Source organism: Lagenorhynchus albirostris, chromosome 3 (genome assembly GCF_949774975.1).
Source record: "Lagenorhynchus albirostris chromosome 3, mLagAlb1.1, whole genome shotgun sequence".
NCBI lineage: Eukaryota > Metazoa > Chordata > Mammalia > Artiodactyla > Delphinidae > Lagenorhynchus > Lagenorhynchus albirostris.
The window spans coordinates 165,830,933-165,850,718 of NC_083097.1; the positions used below are offsets into that span (position 1 = coordinate 165,830,933).

General features: G+C 43.9%; 1 protein-coding gene and 1 non-coding gene across 7 annotated transcripts in view; both read left to right on the plus strand.

Annotated features, from left to right (window-relative positions):
- INSR (insulin receptor) overlaps positions 1-19,786 on the plus strand; it is a 129,884-nt gene that overhangs the window by 18,469 nt on the left and 91,629 nt on the right. The gene's annotated exons all lie outside the window — the stretch shown is intronic.
- Positions 8,371-8,443, plus strand: TRNAW-CCA (transfer RNA tryptophan (anticodon CCA)). The gene has a single exon. It is a non-coding gene; the product is annotated as a tRNA-Trp (tRNA).

Genomic DNA, 19,786 nt, shown 5'->3' on the forward strand with positions numbered 1-19,786 from the left:
GGTTTTGCTCTTCCAGAAGTGAAATTTCTGGGTCAAAGTTTCTTGATACCGATTGCCAAATGGCTTTCCGGAAACGTACCAACGGGCACTCCTCCTAGCAATGGCTGAGAGGGAACACCTTGGCTAGCTTTGAGTGTTGTTTGAAAAATCTTTCATAATTTACTGGAAGGAGGAGCTGGTGTGTTGTCATTGTTTCTATTTGCATTTCTTTGATTGCTATCAGGGTTGAACCTTTTAAAACATGTTTATTTATCATTTGGGTTTTCTCTTCCTGTTCATATCCTTTGTCCATTTATCTTTTAGTACCTTAGTGGTTTTTGAAGTATTAATCTGCATGTTGTTTTCATAGCGAAGACTGTTAACTCTTTGCCAGTTATGTTTTCAGGTGTTTCTGTTCAGGTGTTTTTGACGAATATACTCTGGCTGTCCGTTGCCAGAGAAGCTTAAAATGTTTATGGAGTTCAGAGCTGGGTTTGTGCATGCCTCTCATTATTTTATGCTTAGAAAGTCCCTTTCTATCCATAAAATGAACGTATTTTTCCTCCAAATTTTCTATAACTTTAATTATTATCATTAAAAAAATTTTTGTCCTGGGCATTTGGGACCTGTTTGTGATTCAAAAGGGTATCCATTTCCCCCCAAATAACTAGTTGGCGTCTCAACCCCAGGTATTGCAGAAATTTACCTGTTCGTCATCAATTTGGGGTCATTTCTGGGTATCCATAAATATGTCTGCCCTTTCTTGCACCGGGGCTGTTACTTTTCTAATACGTATAGTTTTATAATGTTTTGATATCCAGGAAGTCTAGTTCCACACACACACTCGTTACTTGTTTATTGTTTTATTGACTTTTTTCCCTGGGAAAGACTTAGCAAATGTGAGATGGAGAAAGTGAGCGGGTGGGGGGGAGGGAGGGCTTAAGGGTTGTATCACGAAAGATAAGGGAAGGGAGAAAGGAGGGTCTTCTCACCTGAGCCCAAAGCTATGGGGAAGCCACACAGGGTGAGTCCTGAGTAGACTCTATAGACTCAGCAGGGAGGACTCCTTCGAGCCCCAGGGAGTCCTTCCATTCTGTGAATGCTGGAAGGGAGGAAACAGGAGGTGAGAGAGTGGAGACCTCCCTTTTGAGAGGGCAGTTTGTGAAGGAAAAGAGAATCTGGTGGTTTGTAGATATAGGAGGGAACGATGATTATTATATTGTGGAAAAATCTTGAGAACGTCGGTAGGTCAGGGACGCAGAGAAGCCAAGCTATGACCAAGAAGAAGGATCAAAGCTGGGGCAGAGTCTTGGCTGAAGTAGAGGACCACCTGTGGGTTTGGAATTTCGTAGAACAGGGAGACTTCGAGGTGGGGGTGGGGGTCGGGGTGTGGGTGAATAAGTTGGGTGGGAGAGACCATTCAGATGAATTTGGAGGTGAGGGGGTGGTGTTCTCTGATGGTGAGGGGAGGAGAGGCTGTGTAGGACCTACCATGTTACAAGGACACACAGCTGCAAGGGGAGCCCCGTTATCTTTGTTTTAGAGACCAGAGAGGTTACTTAACTTGCCTAAGGCCACACAGCTAAGAAAAGATGGCTGGGGTCTGCACCGCATCTGAGACACAAAAATAGTTGTGTGTGTGTGTGTGTGTGTGTGTGTGTGTGTGTGTGTGTGTGGTGTGTTGTGTGTGTGGGTGCCCCCCTCTGTTTAAAGACGGGTGAGCTACTTCTAGCTGGGGTACCAGGGAAAACAGTGAATAGTCTTTTATCTCAATGCTCCGTTTTCCAAATTCAGGTTCTTGTTTGAAATACTCCAGGCTTACATATCTTGAGATATAATTTAAGACATTCCTCTGTGGATTTATTTCTGTACTCATTTTAGTCAAAATATCCAGGATGGTATTATCTGCAAAAATGTCCCTGATGTTTTGAGCAGGTTTTTTTATTTTTAAAATTTTTTATCTTGTGCCTTTGAGAGCAGGACTTGTTTTGCCAGCACTGGGGGTTTCATCACTGAAGAAGGTGTGGTTCTGCACGTACGGCTGTGGCGGAGACCTGCCAGATACCTGTTCCTGGCATCTGGCATCGATGTTTGCTCCCGGTTTGTAATCAGTGGTGGTGTCCCCTAGGGGAAGCGTTGTCCTGTCCTGGTCACAGATGTCAAGAAATGATTGTTTTTTGAACCTACACTCTTGTCTATCAAGAATAACTCAGCTCAGGCTTTTTTCCCTTTCAGTTTTTTAATTGTGGTAAAATACACATAACATAAAGTTTACCATCTTAACCATTTGAAATACACAGCTCAGTGGTATTAAGTACATTCATACTGTCGTGCAACCATCCCCACCATCATCTCCAGAACTTTCTCATCTTCCCAAACTGAAACTCTGTCCCCATGAAACACTGACTCCTCATCTCCTCCCCCAGCCCCTGGCCCCCACCATCTACTTCCCGTCTCTATGGATTTGACTTCTCTAGGGACCTCGTATAAGTGGAATCATGTAGTATTTGTCCTTTTGTGTCTGGCTTATTTCACTGAATGTAATGTTCTCAAGGTTCATCCATGTCGTAGCAGGTGTCAGAATTTCCTTCCTTTTTAGGGCTGAATAATATGCCATTGTATGGATGGACCACATTTTGTTTATCCATTCTTCTATCGATGGACACTTGGGTTGTTTCCCCCTTTTGGTTATCGTGAATAATGCTGCTATGAACCTGGGTGTACATTTCCGGCTTTTAAAATGCTTATGTTTCTTTGTTGTTGTGGCTTACACACCATTTCATGGGATTTTTGAATGCTAAACGGACCGAAATGAGCCTTTAGAAGATACCTCCCTGTCTTAGGCAACAGACACGGACCTGTGAAAACTATCTGGCAAGCCCTCAATTCCCCTGGAATCCTCTCCAACACCTCCTTGAGCCGCTTTCTTGCATGATTGCCAGGTTCTGGAAACATCTAAGGTCTGGTCAGCATTTGGGATGAAGGTGTTGGGTTGTCCTCTGAACGCAGTTTAAACATTCTCTAAAATGTCCCTTCTTCCACCTGATCCCAAAACAATGCTGCTTTTGGCAGAGAGAGAAAAAGAAGGTTCTCAGTGGTGAAAGTATTTAAAAGGAAAGTCACTGTGGTGTATGTCTTGAGATGCTTCTTCTCCATCACTCTGTCTACATATTTGGGGTGGAGATGCCAACGGAGGCCAGATGCAAGGAGCCTTGGATGGGCAGAGTGGAGATGGAGTCTTTGTGAGCTGGGTCACAAAATGTGTTTATTGTGAACCTACTTTGTGCCAGGTATTGGGGTCCTCAGGGCCACAGTAGGGACAAGCCCCTGCATCCTTGGAGAGGACCTTCTGATGGCAAATATAGACGTTGAATATGTGACTGAATGCACTTGTAGGAAGAGTTACAAGAGGGGGATCTGTGGGTGAAAGCATGGGATGGAGCCCTAAACTAGTCTTCAGAAAATATCTCCCCTCCCCCCACATAGGTGTGTCATAAAGACCCGAAGGTCAGCCTCACTGGACCCGTTTCCAAGTGGTTACGAGAATTGTTCGGAGTCCTGTTTTGCCGGTCATGGCTCATGAGCTGGACCAAACCAGTGTTTCCCCATCTGAAGAGTGAGGATAATTATGGCACCTGCTTGTCAGGGCTGCAGTTTTGGGGGCTAAATGAAATGATGCATGGGGTACACTTATCCCAGCCCTTGACACTTTGTGAATTTTCTGGAAGCTTCTCCTAGACACCATGAGTCCACTACCCTTTCTGGGCAGACCAGCCACTGGGTAAGTGTCTGCCAAAGCTTGGCTCCATTTCTGACTTTGGTCTTGGGGCAGGCAGAGGAAAGCCCACCGTGTGACCTGCTGATGAGAGCTGGGTGCTCGGACCTGTGGCCCCAGAGGGAAGATCACTGTGCTTACCTGGTGCCTCAGCTTCCGAGGCTCTGGGGACCCCAAGCTCTGGGCTTTCGGTGGGGGGGCGGGGAACAGAAACCACAGGACTTGCTTGACCAGCTGCCCCAGGAAAACCCACTGGCATTTTTTTTTTTTTCCTGGGAGGCCACCCCAGCTGCTCGCTGCCAGTTAGAGGGGTGGGTGAGTCTGGGGCACGATGGGTGCCAGGGAACTGGTCGTTGATGCCACATATGGCAAGAGCAGGAGGCAAAGGGAGGCGATTCTCTCCTTCCTGAGTTTGAGTTTCCATCCATGTTTCAGAGTCTCTGAAAGCTGAGGTGCTCCATTTATATTAAACACTACCTATTTAAGTGCATGTACATTCTCTCTTGAAGGGTTTGCTTTGCTTTATTTATTTATTTTTAAAATTAATTTTATTTATTATTTATTTTTGGCTGCGTTGGGTCTTCGTTGCTGTGCGGGGCTTTCTCTAGTTGCGGCGAGCGGGGGCTACTCTTCATTGTGGTGCGCGGGCTTCTCATTGCGGTGGCTTCTCTTGTTGTGGAGCACAGGTTCTAGGTATGTGGGCTTCAGTAGTTGTGGCACACGGGCTCTAGAGCGCAGGCTCAGTAGTTGTGGCGCATGGGCTTAGTTGCTCCGCGGCACGTGGGATCTTCCCGGACCAGGGCTCGAAGCCGTGTACCCTGCCTTGGCAGGCGGATTCTTAACCACTGCGCCACCAGGGAAGCCCGAAGGGTTTGCTTTTAGACAGAGGTTTGAGCTTCAGATTACAACTGTTCTCCCCTTGTTCCATTTTTCATTTTTTTAACTTTGCCTTTGGTACTGTAATAATCAGAATCATCTCGACAGTGAAGGCTTGCTTTGTGGCAGACACTGTTCTAAGTGCTTTGCTTACCATACTGCAGCAAGTTCTCCCAGCAATTCCTCCTTACAGATGAGGTCCTGGAGGCCCCAGGAGATTAAGCCACTTGCCCAGGGTCACATCGCTAGTAAGTAGTAGAGCTGGGATTTGAACCCAAACCCCAGGTATTCTGGCTCAGAATCTGAGCCCTTAACCGTTGTGCTTTCCTAGCTCATTGTGAAAAGTTGGGGAACTGCAGAGAACAAAGAAAGCTGGGGTGGGGAGATGCCCTAGAATTTGCCCCTGCCGACATTCTGGTTGCTTTTTCCTATAGCCCTTCTCATCCCCTCTTTTTCTTTTCTTTTTTTAAAATTAATTTTTATTGGAGTCTAGTTGATTTGCCATGTTGTGTTAGTTTCTGCTGTACAGCAAAGTGAATCAGTTATACATATACCCACTTATACGATACGATATCCACGTATATCCACTCTTTTCTAGATTCTATTCCCATAGAGGTCATTACAGAGTACTGAGTGGAGTTCCCTGGGCTATACAGTAGTTCTTATTAGTTATCTGTTTTATATATAGTAGTGTGTATATGTCAGTCCTAATCTCCCAATTTATCCCTCCCACCCTTACCCCTCGGTAAACTTAAGTTTTCTACATTTGTGACTCTATTTCTGTTTTGTAAATAGGTTCATTTGTAGCATTTTTTTAGATTCCACATATAAGCAATATCATATAATATATATTTTTAAAATTTATTTATTTATTTTTGGCTGCACTGGGTCTTCGTTGCTGCGCGTGGGCTTTCTCTAGTTGCGGTGAGCGGGGGCTACTCTTCATTGCGGTGCGCGGGCTTCTCATTGTGGTGGCTTCTCTTGTTGCGGAGCACAGGCTCTAGGCATGCGGGCTTCAGTAGTTGCGGCACGTGGGCTCAGTAGTTGTGGCACACGGGCTTAGTTGCTCCGCGGCACGTGGGATCTTCCCGGAACAGGGCTCGAACCCGTGTCCCCTGCATTGGCAGGCGGATTCTCAACCACTGCGCCACCAGGGAAGTCCCTGGAAGATTTTAAATGAACTTTTTGGAGATGATTAGATTTTGTATAGCAGGAAAGAACAAGAGCTCTAGAGACCATGTTTCTGAGCCTCCCCTACCTTCCCCGAGATTGATGGTAAGTTGTCACGGGCATCTGTAGAAGGAGAGAGATTGTCTCAGATTGGAGTGGTTGAAGAGATGTGGTTTGATTTGGGTGGTAAATGATGCTTAGAAAGAGGATAAGGGGGAAGGGTGTTCCAGATGGGTGGAAAGGCGGTGACAAAAGCACAGAGGTCTTGTGGGCAAGAGTAAGGAGGTCGCCTCATGCTGTGAAGAGAGGCTTGTGCCCTCGTGTGTTCTGAGTGCCGGAAGTTTACCTGCAGGTGTGATGGAGTGATCACAGAGGTTACATTTGGGGCTATATTCAGGATGTGTTGTTTCCACTGATATTGAGTGGACAGTTGTGCTGAGCCAGGTATGTTGCTGGGACCCCAAAGTCCTTGCTGAGTCTGGGACAAAGTCAAAGAAATAACTATAAGGAAATAAGCTAGGTAGGCAGAAAGTGTTTCAGTAGGTTCATGAATGCACTGAAGAATGGTAGACCAGTTAGCCTCATCGTCACCTGGCATCTTGGGGACAGTACTATCCAACAATTTATTAGTGAAGGTACAGACTTACAATTCTAACAAGTGCTTGGCTTCCTGGAGGAGACATAGGGATACCCATTTAGCTACCTTTTCACTTAGAGAAATAAATCAACCCGATCCTTTGGAAGAAGGTAGGGTGGGGTTAAATAATTATGGAAATGTGGCTGTCTGGTAACTTGGTAACTGGTCTGACGAGTTTTTCTTTTTCTCCCTCCTACTTGATGAAATTCATTGACCAGTTATTTCCCACTGTGACACCAGACCCTTTGTCAGAATTAAAATCTGTTCTTTGTGGCTGAACACCTGAAATGCCCCAGGGAGGTCCTGTGGACCTCAGCTCCTGTCAGGCTGGGAGCCCAGATGCTCTTTGTGGTCAGTACCTCTCTCTCCACACACCTGTGCCTGATAGAACATTCCCTTTCCCAGTAAAAGAGAACTGATGTGGGTGGTGGGGTTTGAAAATTGTATCCTTTATCTCCTCTCCCCTCTCTCCATCTCCCCTCTCCTCTCAATCTCCCCACCTCCCCTTCCCCCTCTCCCCTCTCTTTGTCTTGGACTTAGAGTCTTTGCTAGCTCAGGCTAAATGTCTGCGTACACTTAGAGATAAATAATGTCAAGAGTGGGAAACAAACAAACAAAAATAATTGCTTTCCTCTGGGACCCTGTTGTCTGTCATGGGTGGGGCCATCTGAGTAGCAGTAGATTGGGCCACTTTCCTCCAATTCCAGGTTTAGGAAGTGGATTGAGGTCTCCCAACCCAGACTCAAGTCATAGGACACAGAGGCACAGGATGAAGTATGGTCATCAAATTGGCTCTGGAGGGGCAGCTGGTAGATAAAGCCCACAGCTGTCGAACGCCTGGAGGGTTTTGGGTAAAGGATCATTTGACCTTTTTATTATACAATTTTTTTTGCTTCTTTTTTGTCCCATCAAGGAGGGTCTTGGGTCTTGAATGATGGCTGCAGTCTAGGAAGGGAGTTGGATGGACAGGCTATACCTATGGAGTGTTTCCAAGTGCTCGCCTATGGAAGAAACTGTTTTCTTTGGAAGATCTTATAAGGACAGGGTTTCAAGCCCTGGCACCTAGTCACATTGGCACCCAGCGTGTGAAGCGCCAGCATTGTTTATCGACTACTTGCAACGCTTGTCCGCAAGCAAACAGGACTCTTGACACGGGTATCTCATTAGTGGTGACAAGGTTAAGGTTTTCATGTGTGCAGAGAAATCGGATATCATAGCAGGAGATATGCAAAGCAGGCTTGACCTGAAGCATTCAAGATTTCTATTCTTTAAAAACAATCTTTTTCACTGTAGTAAAATACACGTAAGATTTAGTATTAGTGACATTTAGCACATAAGCCGTGCTGTGCAATCATCACCACTATCTAGTTCCAGATCTTTCCATCACCCCCACAAAGAAACTCTGTGCTTTTAGCAGTCACCCCCATTCTCCCTCCCATCAGCCCCTGGCAACCGTTAATCTTCTTTCTGTCTCTGTGGATTTACCTGTTCTGCATGTTTCATATAAATGGAATCATATAACATGTGGCCTTTTACATCTTGTGTCTTTCATTACCTGTGGTTTGGAGCTTTCGCCACATTGTAGCATATACCAGGACTTTATGCCTTTTTCTTGCTGAGTAAAACTCTATTGTATGGATATACCATATCTTGTTTATCCATTTACCGACTGACAGACATTTGAGTTATTTCCACCTTTTGTCTATTGTGAATAGGGCTGCTACGAACATTTGTGTATAAGCTTTTGTTTGAATACTTCTTTTCAATTCTCTTGGGGGGCTATATCTAGGAGCAGAATTGCTGGGTCATTTGGTAATACTATGTTTAAGTATGTTCTATGTCCTTGTATAGAGTCAAGGTTTCTTTCTTTTCCTTTCTTCCTTTTTTTTTTTTCCTTTTGGTTTTATTTTTTAAAAAAATCATTTTAGGGACTTCCCTGGTGGTCCAGTGGCTAAGACTCCATGCTCCCAATGCAGGGGGCCCGGGTTCAATCCCCGGTCAGGGAACTAGATCCTGCATGCCACAACTAAGAGTTTGCATGCCGCAACTAAAGATCCTGCACTCGGCAACCAAGATCCCACGTGCTGCAACTAAGACCCGGTGCAACTAAATAAATAAATAAACATTTGATTATCAAAGAACACACAGATTCAGAAAACCGCACAAACCAAATGTACAACCTAATGAATTTCTTTAAAGCAAACAACCTTATAACTCACCTCCCCCAGTTGAGCAGTAGTACTTTGCCAGCAATCCTGTCTCCAGAGGCCCTACCATGGTTCCCATCCCAGACACAGCCCCCTCTCTCTCCCTAAAATGGTCACTGTCCTGTCTTTTCTACTGGTCATTTCTTTCTTTCTGTATAGTTTTATCACTCGAGCGTGACTCTCTAGACGATATAGTTTAGTCTTGACCATTAAAAAAAACGGATATATCTCTTTGGCCCTACAGCAGTGATTCCCTTGGTGACTTGCCCCCCCACCCCCACCCCAGGGGACATTTGCAATGTCTAGAGATATTTTTGGATGTCGCAAGTTTTGGGGGGTGGGTACTACTGGCATCGAGTGGGTGGAGGCCAGGGATGCCGCTCAAACCCTACGATGCAGAGAAAGACCTCACCACCTAGAATGATCCAGGGCCAAATGTCTTAGTGCTGAGGGTGAAAACCCTTGTCTACAGGTTCCCCCTCCATCCCTTTCTTTTCTTTCCCTTCTTCCTGTTGGAGAACTGGGCGTTCTATCTGGGGCATGTCCCCCAGTGTGAATGTTGCTGACTGCTCTCTCATGGCACAGTTCGGCATGGTCCTCTGTCCTCTGGACCCAGAACCAGGGTGAGACTCAGGTTCTATTCCTTCAGTGGACTTTATTTAACACCTGCCCCACCCCCACCCCAGCACTATTTGCGACAGACCTTTTTTTTTGAAACATATTTAACTTTATTTAAACTTGGGTTTTCTTTTTTTTTTTTTTTCTGCTGTATGCGGGCCTCTCATTGTTGTGGCCTCTCCCGTTGCGAAGCACAGGCTCCGGATGCGCAGGCTCAGCGGCCATGGCTCACGGGCCCAGCCGCTCCGCGGCACGTGGGATCCTCCCGGACCGGGGCACGAACCCGTGTCCCCTGCATCGGCAGGCGGACTCCCAACCAACCACTGCGCCACCAGGGAAGCCCGCGACAGACCATTTTGAGAGGTGATCATTTCGGCCACTTCTTCTCTGGAGCGTGGCTATGGGTGGTGGTGTGCTCTTCAATCATTATTTTTTTTCTTTTTCAGAAATCTGAAAATCTTGTTATGTAGTCGAATAGTACTCACTGGCCTCCCTTTTTCAGTTCGTGATAAACAAGGCACAGACTGAACTTTGTAACAAAACTCTGTGTTCTTTACCAAGGCAAGTTTTGCTAAGAAAATTATTTTTATAAGCGAGGGAGGTATGAAGGTTATTTGCAGAGGAATTTTACAAGGGCGAGAAAAAAAAAAAACAAACCAAGAAGTTGACCTCAGGATTCGTGGTTGTACAGAAGACAGCATAGGCAGAAGACCTTGAGAGACATGTCAGAAGTAAAGCAGTAGGTGAATCTGCGAAAGGAAAGATGTCCCACGGTGGGATGAGTTTGATGGAGAAAAAGTTGGAGAATTGTCTTAAAGAGGCCCATGTGGTTCAGATGAGGGCGTAATTCTTCACGGATTTTCAGTTTCGAAAGGATGTCTTTGTGACCCACAAGCCTGGTGCACTGCCTGACTTGATTTGAGGACTCCTGGCCATTGGGAGGGTTATATTTATGCGATAGTGTCTCCTACTGGGGAATGCAAATAACAGCGGTGGGCATTTGGGAGAATGAAAAATAGGAGATGTGGACCTAAAGTGAAGGATATGTTGGCATGTTGGCCCCAAGGTCTTGGAAGGAAGGAGGAAGGAAGCTAACATAGACCCCGTTCATAAGAGTTACAAATTCAGAATCAAAGAAGTCCGAAAATGACATCAATTCTTTCCCCCTTGATGAAAAGTGCAAATGTTCCCTATACAGAGGTAAACGAATGTCTGAGTTTTTCCTGACTCCATGAAGTAGCTCTAGGAAGGGGTCTAGCCAGCCGGGAGTGGACAATGTTAATCAGTTCTTCAGAACCTGTTCTTGCTAGCTGAATAAGTGTAGCATGGCATTGTTTTGTAAGCAGGTAGGGTAGGGGGTCCCTGGACAAAGAGAGCCAGGGATGGCTTTCTTGACATAAGAGAACCCATTTTGGCCTAAGCCCTTTTGTGATTTAAGCCCAGCTGTAATGCTTACCTTGAATAGATCTCAGTAATGAATAATTTTTTTTTTTTGGCCGCTCAGCTTGCGGTATCTCAGTTCCCCCGACCAGGGATTGAACCTGGGCCACAGCAGTGAAAGCCTGGAATCCTAGTCACTAGACCACCAGGGAACACCCAGCAATTAATGATCTTAAGGGAGGGAATGCAGAAACGAAGGAGGAACAGTCAAGAAACAATAGTGCAGCCTTAGGGCAGGGTCCTGGTTCCTCATAATATACATACGTATTATATACATAATAATATACCTTAGAGTTCTGCAGGAACTAAAGCCCCCACCCAGGTGGAGGATGGAAGGATGATGTCCCGACTTCAGCCAACTAAAGCTTGGACTCTGTCAACCTTTGGCCCAATTCTATCCTGAATTCTCCTCTGCTCAAGTCCCCTCATAGATATGCACGTACCCTTAGCTTAAAACTTCCCCAGTTTTGCTGTTTGGGGAGACGTTGCTTTGGGAAAGATCCCCGGTGTTCTCCTTACTTGGAGCAAGTAATAATAAATCCTTTCTTCTCCCGATCTTTGGCTTGGTTGTGTCCATTGGTTCAACACCTACCCAGAGGGGAACCCAGTTTTCGGGTAACAAATTGTCTATTTGTTTTATTTTAGAGGACGTTTGAGTATTTGTGGAGGGCTTTGCTAGGCTTGGCCATAACCCTCATGCTCTTTTCCCCTTAAGGTCTTATCATCTTTCAGTTGCCACTTCTCCTGGGTGGGTGAATGGGATTCAGGGAGGGTAAGGATGTTGAGGGTCCCACCTTTGATGGTGGTGTGGAACCAACTTGGTGGCGTTCTAGAGCTGTGCTGTCCAATAAGGTAGCCCCAATAGCCACAAGGGACTAAGTTAAAATGAAATAAAAATGAAGCATTTCTCCCTTGGTCATACTCACCACATTTGGACAACACAGACGTAGGACATTTCCATCACCACAGAGAGTTCTATTGGGTAGCACTGCTCTGAAGCATTTCATTTCATGGTTAAAGATAGCTCTAGAGTCGGACAAACCTGGTTTTGAATCTTGAGTCTATTGTGTGACCTTGGACTTGCTCTTCTTAGCCTCTGTTTCCTCATCTGTAATGAGGAAATGGTAAGGGAACGAGCCTCAAAGTTTTTTCCTTACTTTTAACTGATACCTCTTCTTTTTTCTTTTTTGCGGTACGCGGGCCTCTACTGTTGTGGCCTCTCCCGTTGCGGAGCACAGGCTCCGGATGCGCAGGCTCAGCGGCCGTGGCTCATGGGTCCAGCCACCTCGTGGTATGTGGGATCTTCCCGGACCAGGGCATGAACCCGTGTCCCTTGCATCGGCAGGCGGACTCTCAACCACTGCACCACCAGGGAAGCTCTGATACCTCTTCTTTTGATACAAATTTAAAAATCCCATTCCTCTTCTCTACTTTGAGTTTGATTTTTTTCTCCCTTAAAAATAAGGTATAACAATGAATTTTTTTCGACCTTTGTAAGCCCTTGAGAGTCTCTGGAATAGAGGAAGGAGTGTCTTAGGAAAGTTGAATGTAACAAAGAGGCCATTATAGGGACATCTGAGCAAGAGGAACAAGGAAGGGGTAGGTGTGTCGACTGGGGGTGAGAGTGTCATCATGTCTGTGGGTGACCAAGAGTGAGGAATGTGTCAGCTCCTTCTCGGCTTCTCCTCTTTCTCTGGGGAACCGGGAACAGAGTGCTTTCAGTGTAAGCAGAATAGAATGGGTGTGGGTAGAGAGGAAGTAGACCCAGGATGGATAAGGGAATGAGGGAGGGAACCTCAGCCTGAGTTTGTCTTCTTGGCTCAGCATTGAGCGCCAAATTCAGTGCTGGCTGTCAGCTGGGATGCTTTGTTTTTTCTCCCTGCAGAAAAGACATCAATTTTTTCTCCCTCCCTAGCTTGGGTTTGGATCCTATGATGGTCTCCAGCTTCCAAGAGCAGCAAGAGATCAATCCCCAGCCCTCAAGTGCTTTTCAAATCTCTTTTTGCATCACGTATGCTAATGTTCCATTGGTCAAAGCAAGTAACACGGCTAAGACAAGCTTGAAGGAAGAGGGTGGATATAGATGCCACCTGTGGATTGGAGGGGAAGCATTTGTGACCTTTTTTTTTTTTTTTGCCACAAAATCCCAGGGTGGGAAACAACAATGGGACTTATGAAACATTTTAGCCAGGACTTAGAGCTTGATGAAACACCCAAGACTGTGTATGGCATAACTGAGAATCTAAAGTGATTTTCCCTAGTAGTTATTTCATTTCCCGGATTCCAGTTGTTGAATAATCAATTCCTTTCCTAAAGACTTTTGATGTTTTCTTTATCTTTTATTAAGTGCAATAAAAAAACCAGGATCTGCTTCAGAGATATCAATTCTGTTGCATTCATCTGTGCCTCTTCAGTACCATATGCTGGTTTTATTACTATAGATTTAGAACATGTTTTATTGATGGTAGATTCAGGTTTCTTTCCTATTACACTTTTTCAAAGTGTTTCTTCTTCTTGTTGAATTTAAGAATCTCCAAATCTACCTCCTCCAGTACACATGAAATCCACCGAAATTTTGATTAAAAAATTGCATTAATCTGTAAATCTATAAATTAACTTGAGAAATTGATACCTTAATATTTTTCCTTTCCATGCAGGTATGTGATCAGTGTCTCTGTTTTTTCAAATCTTTTCATATGGTGCTTTAAAAAATATTTATCCCATATATTTCTTGCTGTGATGATTTCTGATTCCTGTAACACGGAGTTTTGGTTGTTAGTTGTTGCTACTGTGAATAAGCATATTTCTCCTGAATACAGATCCTTTAGTGAAATTGATTCATAGGTTTTAAATATTTTTATTCATTGTGTGCAATTTTATTCTCTACAATTAAAAAAAAATCTCGTACCTCTCATTTCAGTTTAAATCTTATTCTACTAACCAGGGCTTCAAGACTAACATTAAATATTTAACAATGGTATTATCTGACAATCATGTTTAATAGATTTCCTAGTATAAAATCACCCCTGCTTTCCTGCGTGGTAAACCCTACTTGGTTGTGATGAATTATGCTTTTAATATAATGTTGAATTTGATTTGCTAGGTTTGCTTTGTTTTTTTTGTTTGTTTGGTTTTTTTTGTTTGTTTGTTTTTTGTTTGTTTGTTTTGTTTTTATGGATCTTTGCCACCTGTGATCACGAGATAAACTGTGTTACGTTTTTGGTCCGTTTTATTTTGCAATCTCTTCATCAGGTTTTGTTATCTGATATCCTAGCCACATAAAATGAACGAGACAAGTTTCCATTTTAAATGTTTTAGAGTTATGGCATCAGGACTAACACTTCCTTGAAAAACCGATTATTTGTTAGAGAAATCACAGGGTGCAATAAACTTTTGAGGAAACAATTCTTTAGTAACTTAAAAAATTTGTATACCAGCTTGTTAGAGAATTCAGTCTAAAATTTTTTTTAACCTCTGGTGGGATCTTTTAGAGTCAACTTTTGTGATTTGTATTTTATTAGGGATCATTTCATTGAAATGTTCAGATTTAATAGCATGGTATTAAATATCTCGTTGGCATATTCTCCTCTACATCTATGTAGATTTGCCAGTTTTGCTCTTTTTTTTTCTTCAGCAAAGCAGATCTTGGATTTATTTATCAATTCTCTTTTCTCACGTTCATTAGTTACTGTTATAATCTGAATTCTTTTCATTTTTAGATTATTCTGAGTCATGATTTTGCTTCTTTTTTCCCCTCTGGTGTGAAATGTTTAGATGACTCAGCAGGCACCTAAATCCTTTTTGGAATAAATTGGGGAATGAATGAGTGAAGAATTTAATACCATACTTTTTTTTTATTTAAATAAGGAGAATTCTTTCATATGGAAAGAGCTAGTACTTTTAATACGATTAAAGCTCTTAAGGCCGTGAATTCACCCATAAACATGGCTTTGGCTGCCTTCACAGATTTTGGCTATATAACATTTTTGTTTTCTAAAGAGTTTGTGAAGTTAATTTTGATTTGTTATTTTTGATAATCATTATCATGAAAGCTGCTTACTATCTTTTTTTTTTTTTTTTTTTTTTTTTTTTTGCGGTACGCGAGCCTCTCACTGTTGTGGCCTCTCCCGTCGCGGAGCACAGGCTCCGGACGCGCAGGCTCAGCGGCCACGGCCCACGGGCCCAGCCGCTCCGCGGCACGCGGGATCTTCCCAGACTGGGGCACGAACCCGCGTCCCCTGCATCGGCAGGCGGACTCCCAACCACTGCGCCACCAGGGAAGCCCCTGTTTACTATCTTTTAATCACTTTATATGAATTATCTCATTCTGTCTTCATAGGCACCCTAAGAATAGTCCTTGTTTTACAGCCTGGCTTAGCTCCAGAAGTGGTAAAGTGACTTGCCCAGGGTCATACAGATAATGGGATGGGGGTAGGGTAGGACTGGAATTTAGTTCATGGTCTTATTTCTAAACCACGGGCCTTTTTGACTATGCTACACTGCCTCTCCAGGTGAGTGAGTTAGGGTTTTAAAAACAATTAACTGTTCATTTTAATGGGTTGTCTCCATTTCCAGTTGATAGGGTTTTAAAAAAAATGTAACTTGCTGTGACCTGTCGAGTTTCTGCACTTTATAATTGCTTGTGGCTTCTTGGTAGCTGAGTGTCTGTTTACTCTGGCTTCTGTAATTGTCGTACACAAGCTGGAAGAGTCAGTGAACTTAGAATCAAAGCTCAGAATCTACAATGCCACAAGGAAACATTCCCCTGGGACCCGCATGCATGTGGAGTGTGAAAATAAAGGCTTAACTTCACTGGCAGAATGTCTCTGCCCTACGAGAGTTAGGAATTGTTTCTGCAGAGTTCTCATTCCATGCTCCCTCTGTTATCCCAGCTGCCTTGCCTCTCAAGACATCTGGAACTAGTTTTTCCAAACACACTTTCTCTCTCCTTGCCTCATCATGGGCTTGGGGTTTTGTGATGCTGGCTTAAAGGGGGAGGGCTGGGCCAGGGCTGAAGCTGACCCGTGGGCTGACCTGCCGTTCGGCCCTCATTTCTATTTCTGGGTCTTGCTCTCAGCGTGAGGGTGCTGAGAGTCAGTGTGACTTGCTGTGACGTAATGCAGTCCAACCTTCCCTTGAAAATGGCTTGTGATTCATCTTTATTTTTATGGGACTGTGTGTCACATTCGAAATAGTACAGTAGGAGTTTTCATTTGAAATCTAATAGAGGTTTTAATCTGCCATCTGGAATCTGTGTCTCTTACACGTTTTTATTGTTCATGACTGAGAGTGGTGTCGGGGAGGGTGGCTTTGGCCATAGACTGAACATCCACCCAGAGGATTAGGTCTGTTATCCAAAACCTCATTTTCTCTGTCTTGGCTGCGGCCAGAGACTGAGGGTGGGTTGCTGATCCTCAAGGAGTCTTCCCTTGTATTTATTTCCTTTTTCTTTTTAAACCAAAACCTTTTATTTATTTATTTATTTATTTTGCGGTACGCGGGCCTCTCACGGTTGTGGCCTCTCCCGTCGCGGAGCACAGGCTCCGGACACGCGGGCTCAGCGGCCATGGCTCTCGGGCCCAGCCGCTCCGCGGCATGTGGGATCTTCCCGGACCGGGGCACGAACCCGTGTCCCCTGCATTGGCAGGCGGACTCTCAACCACTGCGCCACCAGGGAAGCCCTAGTTTTTCTTTTTTAAATGTCATGAGTTTAGGCAGGGTTTCTCAACCTCAACACTACTGACGTTTTGACCTGAATAATCCTTGGTCATGGTGGGACCATCCTGTGTATTGTAGGATGGTGAACAACATCCCTGGCCTCCACCCACTAGATGCCAGTAGCACCCCACCAAGTGGTGACAATCCAAAATGTCTCCAGACCTCATTGCCAAATGTCCCCTGCTTGAGAACTACTGCTCTCAAGCAAATAACCTTGTTTCTTTCACCCAGTTCAAGAACCTTGTTTCTTTTTGCCAGTTCCCACTTAATCCCCTCTATGGGCCGTGTCCACCCCAGTCCCTTTCACGTGTCCCAAAGTAACAAGTGTCCTGACTTACAGTAAGCACTGCCTTGCATTTCTGTATAGTTTTACTACCCAAAGGGCATCCCTACATTCTATGGTTTATTCTTGCCCATTTCAAAACCTTTTATTTTGTCTTTTTTAAAACGCATAATCTTTATTTCATAGGTTATCTATGTTTATTTCAGAAAAATATAGATAAAGGTATCAGGTTGCCCTAATATCCACTGTCCAAGAGCTATGACTTCTTAATTTTGATGCAAGATTTTCCATAATTTTCTCTGCAAACATATATGTGTCAATTGGAATCCTATTATGCATTAAAGAAAATGAGATGATATGATGCCATATGATACCAATGTTGCCTGTTTTTTTCCCCCCTCTTACATCTATTAAGGCTCTTTCCATGTAAATATGAATCTATGCCACACGTTCTAAAAATAAATTTATTTATTTTTGGCTGCATTGAGTCTTCGTTGCTGTGCGTGGGCTTTCTCTAGTTGTGGCGAGTGGGGGCTACTCTTCGTTGTGGTGTGCAGGCGTCTCATTGCGGCGGCTTTTCTTGTTGCGGAGCACGGGCTCTAGGCGCGCAGGCTTCAGTAGTTGTGGCACGTGGGCTCAGTAGTTGTGGCTCGCGGACTCTAGAGCGCAGGCTCAGTAGTTGTGGCTCACGGGCTTTGTTGCTCCGCGGCATGTGGGATCTTCCCAGACCGGGGCTCAAACCCGTGTCCCCTGCATTGGCAGGCGGGTTCTTAACCACAGCGCCACCAGGGAAGTCCCTATGTCACACTTTTAATTCCTGCGTTGGTGGACATTTTGAGGTTGTTTACAGTTTATCATTGGCATGGGACGTTGCAGGTGACAGTCTCATATGCCATGGTATCAGGATGAACAATTGAGAGACATGTCTTTATTCCAGCCCTGCCCTGTGTCCAGTCCAAGGCTGAGAGGTAGGGGGTACACACATGGAAGGTGGGTTGACTGTCCTCTGGGACCTGTGATTTTTAGGGTGCAAATAAAGCTCACCTTTATTTAGATCTTGGTTTTTACAATTTTGGATATTTGTTTTTCAAAGTTAATTTGGAAAAATAGTACCCATATTTTATGTTTATGGGATGAATTGTGTCCTCCCAGAATTCATATGTTGAAGTCCCAAGCCCCACCCAGTATCTCAAAATATGACCGTATTTGGAGATGGGACCTTTGAAGAAGTAATTAAGTTAAAATGAGGTCATTTGGATTCCAGTATGACTGGTGTCCTTCTAAGAAAAGGAAATTTGGACACAGACCTGCGTGTGCACAGAGAGATAGCCATGTGAAGACAGAGGGAGAAGATGGCCATCTGTAAGCCATGCAATGAGGCTAACCCTGCCAACACCTTGATCTTGGACTTTTAGGCTCCAGATAAGAAAACACATTTCTGTTGTTCAAGCCACCCAATCTGTGGTAGTTTTTTATTGCAGCCCTAGCTAACTAGTACACACACACACACGCACACACACACACACACGCTAGTTGGTTTTCATGGATGAGTTTTGACAAAAGTGCACACCATGTAACCACCACCACAATCAAGATACAGAATGTCTCCATCACCCTCAAAAGTTCCCTCATGCTCTTAACAAAATTTATTTTTATTGAAGTATAGTTCATTTACAATATTGTGTTAGTTTCAGGTGTACAACAAAGAGATTCAGTTACACATATACATATATTCATTCTTTTTCAGATTCTTTTCCACTAGAGGTTATTACAAGATATTGAGTGTAGTTCCCTGTGCTATACAGTAGGTCCTTGTTGTTTATCTATTTTATATATAGTAGTGTGTATCTGTGAATCTCAAACTCCCAATTTATCCCTCCCTTTCCCCTTTGGTAACCATAAGTTCATTTTCTACGTCTGTGAGTCTGTTTCTGTTTTGTAAATAAGTTCATTTGTATAATTTTTTTTTGATTCCACAAATAAGTGATATGGTATGGTATTTGTCTTTCTCTGTCTGACTTATTTCACTTAGTATGATAAGCTCTACATCCATCCATGTTTCTGCAAATGGCATTATTTCATTGGTAGTATTCCATTGTGTCTATACACCACATCTTCTTTATCCATTCATCTGTCAATGGACACTTAGGTTGCTTCCATGTCTCGGCTATTGTAAATAGAGCTGCTATGAACATTGGGGTGCATGGATCTTTTTGAATTAGTGTTTTCATTTTCTTTGGGTAAATGCCCAGGAGTGGAACTGCTGGATCATATGGTAACTCTATTTTTGATTTTTAGAGAAACCTCCATACTGTTTTCCACAGTGGCTGCACCAATTGACATTCCTGCCAAAAGTTCACGAAGGTTCCCTTGTCTTCATATCCTTGCCAACATTTGTTATTTGTGTTCTTTTTTTTATATGTTTAATGATGCATGATTTTTTAATATCTCATTCAAAATCCGATTTTTTTTAAGAAGCTACCATTTTGTTTTTTCCTGTTTATTATTATTTTTAACATCTTTATTGGAGTATAACTGCTTTACCATGGTGTGTTTCTGCTTTATAACAAAGTGAATCAGCTATACATACACATATATCACCATATCTCTTTCCTCTTGTGTCTCCCTCCCTCCCAGCCTCCCTATCCCACCCCTCTAGGTGGTCACAAAGCACCGAGCTGATCTCCCTGTGCTATGCTTGATAATAGCCATTCTGACAGGTGTGAGGTGATATCCGATTGTGGTTTTAACTTACATTTATCTGATGATTAGTGATATTGAGCATCTTTTCATGTATCCAAGGCTGCATTTTTTTTTTTTTTTTTTTTTTTTTTTTGTGGTACGCGGGCCTCTCACTGTTGTGGCCTCTCCCTTTGCGGAGCACAGGCTCCGGACGCACAGGCTCAGCGGCCATGGCTCACGGGCCCAGCCACTCCGCGGCATGTGGGATCCTCCCGGACCGGGGCACGAACCCGCGTCCCCTGCATCGGCAGGCGGACTCTCAACCACTGTGCCACCAGGGAAGCCCAAGGCTGCATTTTTTTTAGATTAATTTTTATTGGAGTATAGTTGATTTACAGTGT